At 38.1% G+C, this 16,861-nt stretch overlaps 1 protein-coding gene across 5 annotated transcripts in view; it reads left to right on the top strand.

Moving 5' to 3' along the window:
- RELN (reelin) overlaps positions 1-16,861 on the top strand; it is a 697,060-nt gene that overhangs the window by 211,363 nt on the left and 468,836 nt on the right. The window contains exon 1 of one of the 5 annotated variants that reach the window (XM_079932062.1): positions 10,182-10,229. The exons of the other annotated variants lie outside the window; for them this stretch is intronic. The gene's annotated coding sequence lies outside the window, so the exon portion shown is untranslated. Of the gene's footprint in view, positions 1-10,181; positions 10,230-16,861 lie in introns of those variants that run through there. 5 annotated transcript variants of the gene reach the window in all.

Here is a 16,861-nt window from a genome sequence, read left to right on the forward strand (position 1 = left end):
TTGCAAATATTTCCTCCCATTCAGTAGGTTGTCTTTTCATTTTGTCAATGGTTTTCTTTGCTGTGCATAAGCTTTTAAATTTACTTAGGTCCCATTTGTTTATTTTTGCTTTTTTCCCTTTGCTTTAGGAGATGGATCCAAAAGAATGTTGCTACGATTTATGTCAAAGAATTTAAAATAAGAACTTTACTTTTATTTTGTTGTGGTGAAAAGAGAGATGGAAAGACCCCTTCCAGTTAGAAAGACATGTTTGGGGGAACTCAGAATTTAAATGCCACCATTATTAAAAAGTAGCTAATATTTACTTCATGCGTATTACTTATAGACACTTTGTTAAGTACTTTATATACATTATCTCATTTAATTTTCACAGCTGTTTGAAATGATACTCTTATATCCAGTTTACACATGGAGAGACTGAGGCATGAAAAACATAGAGCTATTAAGTGGTAGAGCAGACCTCAAACCCAGGTGAATGATTTCTAGAGCTTGGACTCACAATCCTGAATTATTTTTGATGTGTATGTCTCAAAGCAAAGTTAAAAAAAAACAAACCCCGGAAACTAGTTCAGCAGCATCTGCTGTTTGTGTTTGCTTTGCTCTTGTGCTTACAAGACTACACCATTTTCCACTATGCATGAGTGAATTACCTGGCACCTGGTAAATGTATTACCCAATCAGCTAGATTTTCTTCTCTCTCTGTTTTTTTGGTCTCATCTTGCCCATTTTATTGTTTATTAGCTGCCACAAGCATATGAATGATAGAAAACATGGTGGGTAGGGACCTAAATTCATCAGTTTGTGATTTCTAGGCCTCAGTTTAGTTGCTCCACAGGTAAGGGAAAAATAGATCAAAATATTTTTGAGATAGTTATTGCCAACTGTAAATTTTAAAGATGACTTTTCAGTTCCTTAACATTTAAAGTATATTGAAAAAATACAGTTTGGGAAAAAAATGAGTTGGTTCTTCATCAGGACCTGGAACAGTTGTAGAATATCTTTCTTCTTACTTCTGTATTCTTTCAAATTTATCATGTTTATCTTAGCAGAGAACACAAGAGTCTATAATCAGACATATTTTCTATCTTGTACTTCCTGCACAAGCAGCATTTTAAATTCCCCTGTTCATTTGCACTTTGCTGACCAAATATGTAGTCCACATTCGTGCTTAAAGAAATTCATCTTCCCTAACAATTTACATATCCCTCTTGTGTTCACTTAGCTCCAAAATACCAGCTATCCATAAAAGCTTGCCCAAGCTTGGTAGTGATTTCTGAAGAGTAAAGTGAGCCTGTATTTGAGGAAGGCACCTTAAAGCAGTGTTCTTTATTAGTTACATGGCTCTACCATTTCTAATCTTCGGGAAACAACTTACAGTACTTTTTTCTATATATATACACAAGGATTTTGGGGGTCAGATCAGAGTGTTAACTTTGCTTATTCATAGGAATCTTCACAGTAAACACACACATGTACATATACTGGCATAGACATTCTCATGTACAAATATAAATGAAGATATATAGGCACATTTAATACATGCTTTAGTTTTTTCTTAGCAGTTGGTTACTCTGGTCCTGCTTTGGGAACCAGTTTTATTTAGAGAAGATTTTACTGTTTCATTCATTGATTTATTCATTTATTCATCTAATACACCAGAAACTTTCTAACCTTATGGAGGTTATAGCCAAGATGGGAGAGTCAGAAAATAAGAAGATATGGAAAAATATAGATGAGGAAAATAAAGCTAAGGAGAAGAAAAGGCAGGGAAGGGGGCTAGGGAGCCTTTGAAGGTAGGGGTGGGGAGGAAGGCTTTCCCTGAGAAGCTGACTTTTGAGTGAAGATTTGAAGAAGATGAGGGCGTGAGCTCTGCAGCTGTCTAGAGGAAGAGCTTTCCAGGCAGAAACGACAGTAAGGACATAGGAGCCTGCCTCTGTATTTGAGTCACAGCAAGGGTAGATAGTGTGTCTGGGGAGTGGATAGTAGAGGGAGGTTAGTAAAATGGGGAAAGGACAGAGCTGATACTATAGAGTTTCATGGGCTTTTGTAAGGACTTGAATGTATGGAGACCTTTTGGAGGGTTTTGAGCCAAGGAGCAATACCATCTAATTACTTTCTTTCAAAAGGATCATTCTGAGCTGCTGGGCTGCTGAATTGAAATTGAACTGCAGAGGGCCATGAATGGAAGCAGGGACCAGTTAGGAGGCTATTGTAATGATATAGTTGTTAAATGATGATGAGTTGGACCAGAGTAGTACTGTAGTTTAATGTGTTGAGGATAACTTGTGTGTGGGGGAGAGAGATAGAGAGAGAGACTTCAGGATGGCCTGAAGGGTAGTGGCTTGAGCAACTCAGGGAATGGAGTTGTTGTTTATTGAGATGGGGAAGACTTCAGGAAGAGGAGGTTTGGGCATCGTATTTGGAGTTCAGTTTAGGATACGTTAAGTTTGGAACTACTGGCCACACGTGAGGATTTCTAGTAGGCAGTAGGATGCAAAAGTGGAATTCAGGGAAGGGGTCTGGGCTGGGAATATAAATATTGGTGCCATCTGCGTGTAAATGGGATCATAAGGTGTGAGTGTGGTTAGAAGAAGTCCATAGGAGTTCTCTGTAAGTAGTGCAGGAAGGAGAGGAGCAGCACGTGATTTAATGGAAAAATAACTGGGCTGATGTTTGGAGGTTTGTGAACTCTGAACACATCTTTGAATCAGACTCAATTTTCTTGTCTTTAGAATGGGGAAGTAAATAGGCTCAGATATCCCTTTCTTGGACTAGATATGTCTAGGGCTCTGGTTATTTCTAAAATGCAAAGTCTACTGTTTCTGATGTTTTTCAGTTTTCAGTTTGGCAGTGGAGAAGCTCAGATACTTTAGCTTTGCTTCGGTAGGATTATTTTGAGAGCCACTGCATAGTGAGTCCCTTGTGTATGGCTAATCACAGACACTATTTCTGACCCTAGTCTTTCATTTGTCCAAACATAATATCTGACCCAAAGTACACACACACTCACCCACACAGACACACATTCTGATAATCTCTATCAGTTTGATCTTTCATACCTCCCCACTTAGATGAACGCGCGCACACACACACACACACACACTCACACACACAAATATTCAATGAAATATCGAACTCACTGAGACCTTCACAACAGTGGAGATTTTCCCACTATGTGATCTTTGCTGGGAGGGGGGATAGTTGGGTGGCTGAGAGAACAGGGTAGGAAACTACCCGTGAAGCTGCTCCATTCATGTTGGACAGAAGCATTCTGTGGTATGTGAACTTTCTTTAAACTTGCAGAAAATCAGTCACAAATCAGACTTTACCTTTTATTTCAGGAGTGTCAGCCCATGGATCTTACTATCTCTCCTCGAAATAGTGGAAGTCGTGTACCAAATCTACACAAGGTTTTGAAAGTTTCTGGAACAGTGACTGACACCGGGTCCCATTTGTGACAGGACTGATGCCCTCGATAAATTGCCAGTGAAAAGTGACTTATTCTTAGGGGAGGGGAATATTCATTGACTCCTTAATCGTGGACACTGCTGGGTGCTTCATGTGCATTATCTTGATTTAGTTAATCCTTATATGAACATAATGCAGTAGATACTATTCTATCCATTGTGTCGGTGAGGACCTGGGGCACAAATAGCTTAAATTGCTTGCCTTGGGCTACATCAGTAGGGCCAGTAAATTTAGGAGTTAGGCATCATACAGCCCTCTGGGGCCTCCCAGACGCACATTGTATTCTTACTGTGTGTAGGTCAGGAGAGCCAAATTTAGGAGTGGTGGGGTCTTCCTAGGAGAGTCTGAAGGGGTCCAAGTCTGTGTTGGTACTTGACCAGTGTGTGTGTCTAGTGTTTCCAGTACTCGGGGGACAGCTGGGCTATATGTTATTATCCTTCAGACTATTACTAATGCTTTGTCAAATCTACATTAAGGTACATATTTTGCCTTCAGGTGGATTTTCTGCAGATTTAATGTATTTCCCCTCTGTCACGCAAACATTCAGGAATGACTGTGAAATCTAAAAAGACTCATCTGGAAATATTCAAAGACGTATAAAACTAATGCAGATGCATTCAGGAGAGGAAGGGACCCTGTAGGGGAGTACAAAGGGCCTGGGATAAAAGTGGGATGAACAGGCATCACACCAAGGCCCTGCTGTGTGTGTGTGTGTGTGTGTGTGTGTTGTGTGTGCATATTTTCATACTTGTGTGCACTAGCACAGCGGTCCCCAAACTTTTTGGTACCAGGGACCGGTTTTGTGGAAGACAATATTTCCATGGACTGGTGGGGGGTGATTTCGGGATGATTCAAGCACATTACATTTATTGTGCACTTTATTTCTATTATTATTACATTGTAATATATAATGAAATAATTATACAACTCACCATAATGCTGACAGGAGGCAGAGCTCAGGCGGTAATGAGAGCGATGGGAAGTGGCTGTAAATACAGATGAAGCTTCGCTCGCTAGCCTGCCGCTCACCTCCTGCTGTGTGGCCCGGTTCCTAACAGGCCACGGACCGGTACCAGTCAGTGGCCCGGGGGTTGGGGACCCCTGCACTAGCATGCAATCAGGGTGAGTGATTTGACTTCCTTGGGCCTTGCTACACAAAAGGGCAAAAGAGTTCAGGTACTCTCCACTTTCCCTATATTGCAAGATTCCTAGGGAGGTTAAATTAGACGTGTGACAGTATTTTATGATGTGTTACACACATGTAAAGGACTGTTATTATGGTTGAATCAACCTTCTTAGAATTAGAGAACTTTTTATTAAAGTTCTTAAAAACCAAGGACTCATTCTCTTAGTTTTAATCCCTGAGATAATTTTTGTAACTCCATTCACTTTTGTTCAGCAAACTGTATATAAAAAGAAGAATTTGTTTTCCTAAATGTATTAATTGTCTACTGGAGTGATGAGAAAAGTTTGAAAAAATATTATTTCACTTGAGACAGATTCAGTGTAGAACGCTTTTTTTTTTTTTTAACTCAAGGGAACTGAATTCCAGAGATATTTCCAATGAGAATGGCTTGACGAAGCCAAGGCAAACAGCCCAGTGCCCCTCCAGTTATACCTCAGCAACATGAGTCATTTATCCTTTCCTGCACACTGCCAGTTTTCTTTCCTGCTTTATGGCAAATTTCTTAGTCTCCTGTTACCTGTGTTTATGCTTCCGCTTCCAGCTCCAGATATGAAGTGTTAATTTTCTGTCTGGCTTAGAGAATCCCAAGACACCAAGAACATCCATTCATCCCCTCCCCTATGTTTTTCTTTCCATGTTCATCTTTGTCATTTCTAAGCACAAGTTGTAAAGTTGCCAGGAGAGTTCTCTTTTAACATTCCAGTGATCCCATTCTTCTTTCTTTTGGTTCAGTCCAACAGTTCTTGCCCTCTACAGCTTCATCCTTACCATCTAGCTCCTTTTCAAGTCTACATTGAAATTTTAGCACCGCTAAGCCTTCTTAAATCCTTACTAATGACCCCTTTTGGGAGAAGATGTACACACGGTGTTTTAGTCTAACACACTTTCCTATCTTCTCCTTGTTAACCAAGCTTCTATCCAAAGATTATAATATATCAGTATGATTCCTAATTAAAAAGTTTTGAAAACTAGCCCAAAGGAGAGATTTTTCTCATAAGATTAATTATTATTATACCGAAAAATCATTCTGTACGGATATACTTTTATGTCTTGCTGATTAAAACTCAGTTTTTGTCAAACTTCTTAAATTGTGTTTGGCCTTATCCTGGCCTTTCCTTTCTTTTGCAGGAGGTTGATTCAGCAACACTGTGACCTTGTTTTTCTTACTGAACTCTTCTAACGTTAAAATCAGTTTTACCATGGTCTCCTGTCTTTCAGGAAATCTATTCATTTCAGGTAGTGGCTCTTCTAGATACAAGGTAGACTGATGACTAACAGCAATGTAGTAAGTAGAACTGACAGTGCAACTGGATGTTTTAATGTGCCTGAGGGACCACCAGGGATATAGAACCTTACTGTCTGTGTAGAATGTAGTTATAGCAATAGGTAGAGGGTGAATTAACCTGGCAAAACCCTGATGCTATTCCAAACATATTAAATGCTGGATAAAATATGACAGAAAAAAGTTTAAAGTACATAGTTGAGCTCTAAAGCAAACTAGGGGATATCTTCAGGTGCCAGAAACAAGAAAGGACCCGTAGACACAGTAGTTAGAAAGAACAGAAGCTACTGTAGGCCACAAGGTTATCTGGACCTAACACATGCCTTAGGTGCTGAGATTTTTAGCTCTGAGTCAACGTCTCTAACCACAAAAGAAAGATCGACCTGAGCTTTCAGTATAAGGCCCAAAGCTGGGATGTGGTTTTCCTGTTCCACATGAGTACCAGAAAATCTCTGCCCACCCTTTAGATTTGACATGTGACGTGGAAGTGAGCATCTTATCCTGGTTCTTGGGGGAGAAAAGAGGTTGCTTGAGCGGGAACAGAAGCGAAAGCCTGCCGTACATGTAGGTAGGGGCCTGAATCTCTACCAGTTGCAGGAACCTGAGCCAAGAATGTAGCAACAACACTATCCTACATCTAACAGGAGTTCCAGAAAGAGAGAGTGCAGCAAATGAGGCAGATGCAATATTCAGAGGGATAATGGCAGAGAGTTTTCTAAAATTGGAGAAAGTTTTGAGTCCTCAGGTTGAAAGTACACACTGAATATCACTGAGTAGGATTACTTTGGAAGGTATAGAATCATAAGGAATTACCAAGTCATATCTATTCCTCTGCTGGTGGAGAAAATAACCTTAAGTTCAAGCAGAAAGACATTTGATTATTTTTACTCAGTTTTAATTTCTAGAGAAAGGAATTCAGTAACTGTTCATGGTAATATATTAATATATTTCATAAGAACGCCAGAGAGTCATACGAGATTTTGAGCTGGAAAACATTTTGTATGTCATTGAATCTACTTCTGTTTTATGTTTATTAAATCATTCGAGGTCCAGAAAAATTGGTTGGATTACTCAAGGTATCATAGCTATGCAAAGATAGGACTGGAACCCAGTTAAGATTGAATCAAATAATATGCTATTCAAAAAATAGAACTGCTGATACATTTAAGGTCTGAACACCAGGCCACAGCTGCTGGCTGGCATCCTTTCCTGTGTTTGATGAGCAGAATGATCTGCCATTAGCTAAAACCTCTTTTATAAAAGATAGCCTTTAGCTTTTTCTTCAGCTAAAAAAAGCTTTTTTTTTTTTTTTCTCCTCAATCTTGCTGATTTTGTTTTCTGAGGCTCTTGAAATTACTGTCCTTAAAAAAAAATCAGCTTAAATATACGTGACAACACTTTTGTCTGTGTGCTTTTGAAATAATGATGATTTAGCCTACATCCAGATTAATAACTCCTTGTCATTTCTGTTACAGTTTACCAGAAAATAAAAATTGGTTCTTGCCTATCCAGATTTTATCACTTTGATAATCTAATTATAAAATCTGTTTATGCAATATTGATTTTAAGTCTAATTGTTCATTTTATATAGTCCATGCCAGAACTTGGTCTCAAGAGTATGTAGGAATTCTAGTATCTCATGTGTGTTTTGTTCTGTATCAGTTCACACTTTAATTCAGATAGCCTATAGTTGGAAAATGATTGTCGGTAGATTGTCAGAAAGGACATATGAAGAGCTTCCTTTTTTCCCAATAAAGGAAAGTGGGAGTAAATAAATCACGCATGCTCACATGTACACACACCTACACACTTGTGCACAAACACACATACACACTCACATCATTCTCTTCCAAAGTGTTCGGTTAGGTGCCTATCCTTGCCGTAGTATCCTTGGCAACTGTATGTAACAATTAGAAGAGATAAGAGTAGGATGTAAATTAAATAAAGCTAGTGGGTTTTGATCATTTATTTTTACCAAAACAAATTCACTGTAGCTGCTAGTTGAGATTACATTCCCATTAGATTTTTAGATCGATATATTTAATATTTTTATATAAAATTCTCTGTGTGTGTATGTATGTTTCCCCCAAGCAATGCCTCAAAAATATCTGCACTGCCAAAACATGATTTGTCAAGAGCACATTCAAACTGCTTTTAGTGAAATGGTGGAGAAAACTATCCGTTGCTAGTTATTGAATCTCATTGTCTAAGTTGCCCTGAGCCCTGTTGATGCTTTCTGGCAAAGTGCAATAAACTATGCATGTGAATTCAAAACCAAACAAAAAATGATAACCCTCCAAATCGTTATTGTGAGCTTTAGGTAGGGCAATATTTTAACTTTTTTCAATAAACTGTTTGCAATAATGTGAGTTTAGGATACTTTCAAGTTTGTCTTTATTTGGGAGCTTTTTCTTGCACTGACTTTTTCCCCTGTGGTGCTGATCTTGGAGCACATCTCCCTTTGAAGTCAGCAGGAATCTTGGAACTTGGCTCATCACACAGAATGAGAAAGAGGAAGGGAGAAACCAGGCTTTGCTGATTGGTCTCCACCAGAAGGCCCACTGGGAAGTGGATGTAGTGATGGCTGTGACATCATAGAGGGGTGTGACTTCATCTAACGAAGGGTTTGCAGGGGAAGACACCTTAAACTAAGGCCAGAGCCCATTTCCATGTTAAAATACCATTTTCCCAGTTACTGAGGGTGAAATTTTTTTAAAGGCAAAAAGGTATTTTATCAGACTGTTTCTTTCATTCTTCTGTGTAAGTGTCAGAGACACTATGATATTGCTCATCATCTTTACTTTTCAATAATATGACTTTTAAAACATTTCCTGAACTTTTGAATGCAAACAGCTACTGTGTATGCTTTTTTAGTACATATCTCCCTAAGCTTTATAAAGAAATGATACTAGTTCCTCATGTTTCCATTTATGCATTTGGAGTCATCTCTAGTGACATTATTTCAAGACCCCAGAGACTTTCTTATAGTGTTGAGTTTACATCAGAAGAGAGAGAGAAAGAGAGAGGTACAGAGACACAGAGAATGTGTTTAAAGAAGGATTTATAAAAATATATCAGGAGAAATATTCATTTTAGTTGGAAACTGGAAAAGGGCTGAGAACGAGTTGTTAACTCATGATAATTGTTTAAGTACCAAAGCAGTAAAATTTTAAATAAATTTAAGTAATTTTAAAATTTAAGTAAATTTATTCTATTTAAAAATTTATTTAAAAAGTTTAAAGTAATTTTATTTTAAAATTTATTTTAAAAAGAGTATTATACAGTGTGTTTGCAAAGTCAAGAATCATAGGGAAACTAGTGGTTACCAGTAGGTAGAGGGAATGGGGAAAGGACAATATAGGGGAATGGATTAAGAGGTACAAACTATGTATAAAATAAATATGCTACAAGGATTAATGTACAGCACAGGGAATATAGCCAATATTTTATAATAATAATAACTATAAATGATGTATAACCTTTAAAAATTGTGAATTGGGCTCCCCCAATTGTGTAGTGGTTAAGAATCCGCCTGCCAATGCAGGGGACACGGGTTCGAACCCTGGTCCAGGAAGACCCCACATGCCGCAGAGCAACTAGGCCCGTGTGCCACAGCTACTGAGTCTGTGCTCTAGAGCCCGTGAGCCACAACTACTGAGCCTACTGCCACAACTACTGACGTCTGTGCTCCTAGAGGCTGTGCTCTGCAACAAGAGAAGCCACTGCAATGAGAAGCCCACGCAACCACAACGAAGTGTAGCCCCTGCTCACCGCAACTAGAGAAAGCCCGCACGTAGCAACAAAGACCCAACACAGCCAAAGATAAATAAAATAAATAAGTTAAAAAAAATTGTGAATCACCATGTTGTACACCTGAAACTTATATAATATTGTTCATCAACTATGCCTCAGTAAAAAACGAAAAGCAAAACAAACTAAAATTCAGACATTAAAAAAAGAATTGTAAGGAGTTGTATATAATTAACATACTTTTAAAAATCTGTTTCTTATATTTCCTGACTTTGCAAATAGACTGTAGGATGAAGTGAAGAATCAGACTTGAGGTTCTCACTACTTGTACTCAACCCTTTAACTGCCTTAAAATTCATAAAATAATTAAAATCAAAACAAAACAGAACAACAACAAAACCACTGTTTTAAGCAAGCCCAGAAAAAAAAATAAATAGTAATAATACCAAATCTAAATTATTTTCTTTCAGATTAACTTGACAATTGTTACAATGAAAGGATGTTTCACTAGCCAGATTGGAACTGGTGTCTGAACGTGTGCATGTAAGTGCATTAGATTTTTAAATTTAGGGGCTCAAAAGTCAAAAAGGGCCTAGAATACAGATGCTTGTGAGAACTAAATCACATGAACACACCCCAGAGGAGATAATGAGCATGTTTTCATGGTAAGGAGTGTTGGAGGATTTGATGAGGAAAGTTCAGGCTAAGTACTTCAAGTGAAGGAAATGTCTCCTTAGAGCAGGCTGCTGTAGAAAAATTGAGATGAACCTAACTCCCACCCTGCCAAGTCTGTCTTATTAGGACTGTGGTTTGGCAATATGTGCAGTATTCAAAGTAGTGATTATATAATGATAAGGCAGTTACAGGATTTAAATTAAAGAACATAGTACTTTATTTCCCCTCAAAAATACCATGTTTACTCTAGGATATTATTCCTCCCCCTCAAAAATACCATGTTTACTCTCTACGATATTATTCCTCCCTCTTTATTTCATTTAGATATAATCCAAAGACAGTGTATTGAAATAGATGTTATTTGCTTACAGTTAAAGGTACTTGACTTTTAATAGTTGGTAAGCTGACAAAGGTGCAGGTGGTGTCAGATTTTTAATAAATTTTATTGCTGGTTGACTTGGGATAGGACTGGGAAACCCACTGGTTAAAAAAAATCAGCTGCAATTATAGTGACAGAGCGTTGGAGATTCTTTGTTTGCAGAACATCAACATTTCAATATTATTTACCCAAGTTGTATTTTCAATAACGTTTAGCAGCCTCTTTAATACAGAAACAGGAATAGATCATCATGGCAGTATACAGTGTTAGAAACGAAATGTTTTCATGATAACTGTCCTTTAAGAGCCAAAAGCATTTATCAAGAGTTTTTAAGTGAAAAAAAAAAAAAAAAAGATTAACAATTTTTTTTTTGGTAGTAGAAGGCACTAGGAAATATCTTCAAATAACTAGACGAAGCAGAGGTTAAAATCATTTAGTAAGATTTGACTGAAATGTTTGGTATTTACTTTAAAAGCTTATATGTTCGCATAAATATGGGGCAAACGCTCAAGAGCCACTTTAAAAAAACATATCTAGATTCATTGTTCTACATGCCTTTTTTTGGATAACTAAATTCATATTGCTAAATTTTCTCATGTCTTAGTTTATCATGAATAATTTATCATGACTTTATTAGTAGTTTTACTTTTCCATACATTTCTTGAAATTTTATTTTAGAATATGGTATGTATTATAGGATCTTAGTAAACTATACTGTTAATTGTAAATCTGACTATGTCTTGAAAACATTATTTTCTTTAAAACATGTGAGCTGAAAGCTTGATATAACTCGCTTTGCTTAGCATTTTGATACAGAAGTATAAACGTAGCCCACAGAATGCCTGCATCTGTGGCTAAATGTTAGATACAGAGTATGTGAGAGGCGCAAAGAAAATATTCTTTTCAAATTTATATTTTTAATTTGTCCACTAATAATGAAAGGAATGGTTGTAATCTAGAATATCTCTGGCCTTCTTCCGCACATATGAACAGGCTAGTCCCAGATTTCACCTTTGAAATACGATCTTGGGGAAACTACTTTTCACTCAGTGGAGATTTCTTAATTGTAAATAATGCTCCTGTTTTGGATTTTTCATACACAGGCATTTTGAGAATTAAAACTTATTAAACTAACTAAAATGAATGTATTAATACATTCCAACTTATGCAGACTCGACATGAAATGCCCAAATTATTTTTAAAAAATCAGTTGATATAGAATGAAGTTAAATATATATGCACACACATTATATAAAGAAGGAAGTGTGTGTATATGTGTGTATATATATATATATATACCATATACATACCCATATATATACACACACATATATATATGGGTATGTATATTCCTCAAGTATTTCTTTACATAGAAGACTCCTTAGAATACTGAGAATGTGATTCCAGTCACAAAAATGTAGTTTTAGTGTAAGGCATCCAAACAAAATAATGCAGATATTAAAAGTTTTAAAATGTTTCAAATGTTTTAATGAATATTCTTTTTTCTTAAATTGATTTATTTTTGGCTGTGTTGGGTCTTCGTTGCAGTGCGCGGGCTTCTCACTGCGGTGCCTTCTCTTGTTGCAGAGCACGGGCTCTAGGCGTGCGGGCTTCAGTAGTTGTGGTGCATGGGCTTAGTTGCTCTGCGGCATGTGGGATCTTCCCAGACCAGGGCTCGAACCCGTGTCCCCAGCATTGGCAGGTGGATTCTTAACCACTGCACCACGAGGGAAGTCCCTTATTGAATATTCTTATTGCATTAATGATTATAATGGTCATGGGCATCAACAGTGCTAGGCATTAGTGTACTTGTAGATATTAATGCATTTGAGTATCTGTTCTAAATTTGCTTTACTCAGTGAAAAGTAGTGTTATTCATCTGGTGAAAATGGCCGTATTTTATACTTTGTTCTTTGCTGTAGTTAGCTTTGCTATAGATATATAGACAGAAATTAAATAGTTTATTTTGGAAAAGAATGAAGACAATGTCATGGTAAAAATCTATATCAGTGTGGAAAATGGAATTTCAGAGGAACAAGTGCCATAGCAATTACAACTCTCCCCACTAACATGACACTGTAAGCAGTAATATTTAATAATATATAATATATGCTGAGATCTCATGTTAAGATATGCACTAGAGTCAAATTGCAGCTTCACTGGGAAATTAACTTTTTATATTTTATGAATGAAATACTTCTGTTGTAATACACAATATTTTACTTATGTCACTGTGTTTGTTTTCTAGATCTGCTGTAACAAAGTAACATAAACTAGGTGACTTAAAACAATAGGTATATATTGTCTCACAGTTCTGGAGGCTCAAAGTCTGAAATCCCCAGGGCGGGATTGGTTCCTTCTGAGGGCTATGAGGGAAGAATCTGTTCCAGTCCTCTCTCCTTGGCTTGTTCACGGCTGTCTTCTGCATGTGTTTCCTCACACTGTGCTCCCTCTCTGCATGTCTGGTTCTGTTTCCAAATTTCCTCTTTTTGTAAGGACACCAGTCATCGTGAATCAGGGCCCACACTCATGACCTCACTTCAGATTGATTACCTCTGTAAAGACCGTGTCTCTGAATAAGGATGCAGTATGAGGTTCTGGGAGTTAGGACTTCAATATATGAACTGGGCAGCGGCGGCAGGGAGGCAGGTACACAGTTTCACCCGTAACAGTCACCACTGTTTTGTTTTTGATGCACAAAGAGGCTTGTCTGATAGGGTTAAAGGAACTGACTGTGTTGTAAGATACAGTGAGTCACAGTTACTGTCCTTGAGATTTCTGAGTGATAGAGTATATATAAGAATAAAACTTTATGGCTATTACCTTGAGTTTTTAAATGCTGACATTACTTTTAAGATGGCTGAGAGGACTTGGAATGAATGAATTCATTTTGGGGATTATTATTCTATTGCCACAGCTAGTGTTTAGAAGATTTGCTAGACTAACGTGGCAAGCACGAATACTTTGTAATATCTAAAATGCCTTTAGCATACCACTTACATTTGTCTAGGGGAGTTCATGAAAGCCAGATTTTTAGTAAGCTTCTACAAATAATTCATCATGGATGAAAGGCAGTCATATCCCATAAGCACTTACTGTTGCTTACCACGAGTGTTTTTGTTGTCATTATTATCTCTTTGCATCTGAGGTACATGTGTTGAGAATTTCATCAAAAGCTTAATGCACTACAACTATGCTTTTCTTTAATGTACTATGGATTCCATAACCAGAATTCTCAGATATTATATATCAACTCTATTGTTATTCAGTTGTAAGACATAATAAAGTATAATAATTTCAAGAGACTGTAGAAGCACTAGCATTAAATATTAAATATTTAAATGAGGAAGCACTGATTAATTCATAATATTCTGAGCAGCTTATGAATGTTTAATACCCATATCTTGCCTTGATTGGATATTATTTAACTGGAACCATGGTCACCCTAGGACAGTTTAGTTACCATTTTTATTTGCAGGCCCAGTTTACAAAATAATTCATTTTATTTTAGGTAAATATTATTTTGAACTTCTCACCATTTTTTTTTTGTTTGCTGTTTCACAAGCTAGAGCAGAATGAAAAATTAAACGTTAACAGTATCTTTTAAACATTTTAAGCCTAATTATCTTTAAAAGTAATAGTTGAGGGCTTCCCTGGTGGCGCAGTGGTTGAGAGTCCGCCTGCCGATGCAGGGGACATGGGTTCGCGCACCGGTCCGAGAAGATCCCGCATGCCGCGGAGCGGCTGGGCCCGTGGGCCGTGGCCGCTGGGCCTGCGCGTCCGGAGCCTGTGCTCCGCAACGGGAGGGGCCGCGGCGGTGAGAGGCCCGCGTACCGCAAAAAAAAAAAGAAAAAAGAAAAAAGTAATAGTTGACGTTAAGTTTGCGTAGTCTTAATAATGTGAAAGTATTGTAGTGATAACTTTACCTTGATTTTAATTTTTAGTTGCTCTTTTATGCATTTATTAGATACTATTCAGCAGCTATTATATGCTCAACGCTGGTATAACAGTCAGCAATAAGATACTGTCATGGCTTCATGAAGCCCATGGTCTGTTGTGGAATAGAGATTAAACAAATAACTACTCAAACAACTTAATTACAATGTGGTAAGTGCTAAGCTGGAGGAGTGTGAGTTTTTGTGGGAATATTTAATGGCGCTTGCAACCTTGTCAGAGACAATTAGGGAAACTTCCTTGAGGAAAAGCAGCTATGATATGAATTGCAGGCAGAGCAGCCATTGGCTCAGGGAAGGGCTGGAAGAGAGAGCATTTTGGAGAGAAGGTATCAGGTTTGAGGTCCGAAGTGTTATTATGTATGAGAACTTGTTTTCTCTATAGATTAGGACTAGCTGTTGGGAAATGTCTGAGAGGTCTGTAGTTGTATAACCTCAATTTGTGATGATGGATTATGAGTATTTATGATCAAGACTGATCCTAGTAAAGTAATACAATTATAGGATTTCTTAGGCAGGGTTGGCAGTGGGGAAGAACTTTCTCACATCAGTCAGCTCTGCCCTGTGTACTTCCCCTGGTCAGCCATTTGAGAGCTCCCCAGCACCCTGGGAGCTCCTCATATTTGAGTGTAGTGCAGAGATCCTTGCTATTTGCAACTCGTCTTCTCTTTCTGTGAGTGTGCTTAACTCCTAATAGAATTCTTGCACTTCTATTTTAGGGGTGAACTGGAGGCACTGCCAGCCACCATAGGCACTACAGGGGGATCCATAGGTTTTTGAAAAAATATCTGGGGGCTGGGAATTTCGACTTCTCAGGAAACAACCGTGGAGGACTCTCCTTCCATTGCCTTTAATAAAAAGGTTATAGGGCCCTATTATTCCAAACTGAAACAAGCATGGGGCCATTTCCAGCACCCAAAGCTTGGCTAGTGTCAAGTGTCTTTAGTGTTTATTTGCTCATACCAGAGTCTGCAAACCCCAGGGGTGAGTGGCTAAAGGTTCTCACTTATGGCCACCTTGCCACATTGAAAGCCCGCTCAGCCCATTACCTGAGAACCTGCAAATCTGCACCACTCAGGGATTCATTTTCAAGAGAATGAGCCCTAGGTGTATCACGTCTGACTTCCTTAAGTCCTCACTTGAAAGATGGTCACTAAAGTGCCCTCCCTTTCCTTTTCAGCCCTGAGTAGCACCACCACAAGTGAGAATTCAGGGGACTTCTTGATGGTCATGATGTAATCCAAGTAGAGTGTTAATTCCTGACTTAAATCAACCCTTAATTGAATTGGACTTGGTTGTTTCTGGGCTCCAAGTCTTGGTGTGCCACCCCTTGGCAGATGACTCGCTGCAGTATTTATCCTTGAGCGAACCTGGGGTCAGCGCACGCCTCCCAGCCTATGCTTAGCGAAGTTATAGATGTGACCTAAGACTCCTAGTCACTGTCCACCTGCTGTCCACCACACTTTTGTAATTCTTGGCAGAAAAATCAGAGTTTTTACTAAGAATTATAAATTAATTTACTAATAAGAATTACTGCCATTAATTAGTACTGAAACCACAGGGTCACTGGCCTGACTTAGCACAGTTTACCTCCAATCTCTTGCAGTAAGAGTTTCTCTATAGATGAACTGGTTTGCAGGGCAGAAATAGAGACACAGATGTAGAGAACAAATGTATGGACATCAAGGGGGGGGTAAGCGGCGGGGTGGGGGATGGTGGTGGTGTGATGAATTGGGAGAGTAAGATTGACATGTATACACTAATATGTATAAAATGGACAACTAATAAGAACCTGCTGTATAAAAAAATAAATAAAATTCAAAAAAAATTATTTACGAAGATAAAAAAAAAAAAGAGTTTCTCACGTGTCTGGAGGCAGTTGGTCTGTCTCAGGAGTTCCAACGCCTGCTTGTTCACAGAAGCATCCAATTCCCAGGGTCTGGACTTGGCTAGTGTGTGGCACTGAAGCCTTAAACTAGTCTGACTGGGTCCAACAATATCTTGCCATCTAGAAAAGATTCTGAATTTTAAGGAAACCATTGTTTATGGAAATGGGGGGGTAGTAATTTCCAATTTATCACTTCTGAAAGGAACTTTTTAAGACTTCCTTAGTTTTTGGTACTCACACAGCACTTAGTGCTACAGCTGGTATAATTAGTCTTAAGGAC

Source organism: Stenella coeruleoalba (assembly GCF_951394435.1).
Source record: "Stenella coeruleoalba genome assembly, chromosome: 9".
NCBI lineage: Eukaryota > Metazoa > Chordata > Mammalia > Artiodactyla > Delphinidae > Stenella > Stenella coeruleoalba.